We start from the raw sequence: 3,672 nt of genomic DNA, 5'->3' as shown, positions 1-3,672 counted from the left end.
GAGAAAGAACATGTATCTGGATGCTAGTGAGCGTGGTCGCCCTATTCCACTTGTAAATCCTCCCGCTTTTGATAAATCAATGAAGAGCTCAGTTTCTGCGTACACGATTTTTGTCAAAGAGTCTCTAAAAGATCCTAATGTTTTATCAAATGTAAATGGTAGGAATCAAGAAGAGCTAGACCTGTCTAGTTTTCTCAAAGGATTCCAAGTTGTGTTCATCGATGATATTCCTATGGAATTACCTCCAAAATGAGGGGATGATGACCGTCGCATTGAGCTCTTCCAGGAAGCTCACCACCTAACAAGCCTCCTTATCAAGTCTGTGAAGCTCAGCAAGAGGAGATCATAAGGCAAGTATAGGAATTGGTAGACAAAGGGATGGTGAGGCCTAGTTCCTCCCCCTTTTGTTCTCCAGTCCTTTTAGTGCAAAAGAAAGATGGTACATACCATATGTGTGTGGACTATCGAGCACTAAACCATATCACTATAAAAAACAGATTTTCCGTGCCTCGGGTAGAAGATCTGTTTGATAAGCTACAATGCTCTACCTACTTTAGTAGGATTGACTTACAAGTGGCTATCATCAAATAAGGATAGTGGATGAAGATATCCGCGTTTTGCACAACATTTGGTCTTTATGACTATCTACTCATGCCTTTTGGCTTGACTAATGCACCAGCTACGTTCAATCGTCTAATGGAGAAAATTTTTAGACCTTACCGCAAATTCACTTGAGTGTTCTTTGATGATATCATCATATACTTCAAGTCTTTGGAGGAACATAAGAAACATCTCCAAGCGATTTTTCAAGCATTGAGGGAGAACAAGTTTTTCTCAATCAAAAGAAAAGCAAATTTTTCCTCCAAGAGATTCAATACCTAGGTCATATCTCTCAAGATGGTATCCATATGGATCCATCAAAGTTAGAGGTAATAAAAGCATGGCCTAATCCAAGGAATCTACATGAGCTAAGACGCTTTATTTGTATGTGCGCATACTATAGACGCTTCATAGCAAAATTCTCTCAAATAGCAGGACCACTACATGACTTAACTAAGAAGAACGTTAAGTATGTATGGACTGCTAAGGAGCAAAATTCTTTTCATAAGCTCAAGGAGAAGCTTACCTCCCAGCCAGTCCTCATGCTTCCAGTTCTCTCAAAGCCATTTGAGGTCCAATGTGATGCTTGTGGTGATTGCCTTGGAGCCATTTTGCTTCAAGAAAGTCATGCTATAGCATATGAGAGCCGAAGTCTCAATACGGATGAACGAGTCTTGGTCATTTATGAGAAAGAACTTTTAGCTGTTCTACGTGCCCTAGACACATGGAAGCACTACCTATTGGGGACTCCATTCATTCTATGCACCGACCATCAAAGTCTCAAGTATTTCATTACGCAAACCAAGCTTTCCGACAAACAAATGAGGTGGGTAAATTTTCTTTCGCAATTTAATTTCCATATTGCTCACATTGCTGGTAAGCACAATGAAGTGGCCGATGCACTTTCACGATGACCAAAAGTTAATGCGGTGTCTATAGGTACTCATAATGATGTATCCTCTATGATAGATGAGTATGCTACTGACCCTGACTTTAGAGACATAATGTCAGCCCTTGCTTTGGGGAAGAGAGAGGAACGATTCACCTTGCAGGATGATTATCTTCTCCACGGCAATAGGCTATGTGTTACCCATTCCCTTTGTAAGAAAGTTATGTATGAATCCCATGCTCCTCCCTATGCGAGGCATAGAGGTATTCAACCTACTCTTCGAGGAGTAGAGACGTATTTCTATTGGCCTACCATGAAAGTGGACATACAAGAGTATGTTTCAAAATGTGTAGTATGCCAAAAGACCAAATATGATAGAGGGAAGCAACCTAGATTACTCTAGCCATTGCCTATCCCAAATTCACCATGGGAGAGTATATCCATGGATTTCATCTTTGGATTACCCAAGTCTATCCATGGGAATATGGGAATATGGACAATAGTCGACAGGTTTAGCAAGCAAGCACACTTTATTCCTATCAAAAAGACTATTAAGGCACACCAAATGGCAACTCTCTTCATATCTCAAATTTTCAAACACCATGGATTACCAACATCCATCATGTCAGATAGAGATCCTAAAATGACCAGTAATTTCTAGAAAGGACTCTTTGAAAATCTAGGAACAAAGGCAAAAAGCTATATCCATATCTCAACAAAGGCAAAAAGCTGCTGCTGACAAGTACACAAGGGCCTTAACATTCAAAGAAAATGATTGGGTCTTGATTAAGTTTCCTAAAGCTCGATTGTGGCAAACCATGGGAAAAAATCCTACGGGCCAGCAAAAGTATTATGCTAAGCTAGCAAAAAGATACTATGGTCCTTTCCAAAATTTGAAACTTATCAATAAGACGGCCTACCAACTCAAGTTGCCCAACCATTGGCTCATACACAATGCTTTACATGTGAGCCTACTTAAGCCCTACAAAGGAGAGTCACCAAGTGAACCAATTATTGAAGACCCTCCTCAAGTTGAAGACCAAGAAGAGGTGCTACAACCCGAAGCTATCCTTTGGCATGAAGACAAGGTACTACGACATGGTAAGATTATCCGACGATATCTTATTAAGTTCAAAAATTATCCTTTTGAAGATGCTAGATGGATGCAAGGAATAAAACTTAAGGATAGTATGAACCTTGTCAATACTTACAATGCTACATTAGAGTAAGCAAATGTACACATTTCTTTAAATGACCCATGTTTTTGTCTTATAAGACTAGTTCTTTTTAATTGTGCACAAATTTAAATAGTATGCATGTTTAGAATCATGTTTGTGATGACTACGTCTCTCAAACACCAAGTAGAATTTGTCACTCTACTTTGGGAGAATGAAATGGACTAAAGAGCAGACATGCTTGCGGCAGCTATGTCTCCCAAGCACCAAATGGATTAGTCATCCATCTTGTAAAGATGTCGTAGGGTAAAAAGGGATCCTCTACCCGCTAAGTAAGATTGACTAATGACTAAGGCTTTATCTCTTCTACCTCATAGTCGAGATTTCATAGAGAGGGGTAATGTCATAAAATCTAATATCTAACCAACCCAAATAATTTTCTCATATTAAACTGATCATTTAATGTGGGAGAATAAACGGGAACAAGGGTTAAGATATAGACATGTGCTTAAAGATCTATCTCAACACGGGGCCAATGGTAAAGGGACCCAAATGAGAGCTTAAAGTGCTTAAGGGCCGAGCTTGTAGTGGGAACTGGGCCTAAGCTTGAGGGGCTTGAGGTGTCAAAAGTCAAAGATCCAATCCCTACAAGGAGGGGGGCGAGCCCTACATGAGGGGGGATGAGAGATAACACCCACACACTCACACAATGCATACTTGGTACAAAGAAAGCATAAGGGACACTTGTCAAGTTCCTCCTCATGTTGCCCTCATGGTGTGCTTGAAGCCTATTGGTTGGCCACCCAAGGGATCCAATGATAATTTAGGAGATTTAATTAATTGTCTTTGCATTTATCAAGTCCTCTCTCTCAAAGGGGAAGGGGGACACTTGTCCCAAGGCAACGCTTGTTGCTTGTAATGCCTCTTGCTTGTGATTGACTAGGCCTGGAGGGGTCCAATGAGCTTCAAGCATGAGCTACAAGGGGGGGTAGACCAAAGCAATCTAGG

Source organism: Adiantum capillus-veneris, chromosome 12 (assembly GCF_014529385.1).
Source record: "Adiantum capillus-veneris isolate H3 chromosome 12, ASM1452938v2, whole genome shotgun sequence".
NCBI lineage: Eukaryota > Viridiplantae > Streptophyta > Polypodiopsida > Polypodiales > Pteridaceae > Adiantum > Adiantum capillus-veneris.
The sequence above is the reverse complement of the archived record's forward strand: the minus strand, read 5'-3'. Positions refer to the sequence as shown.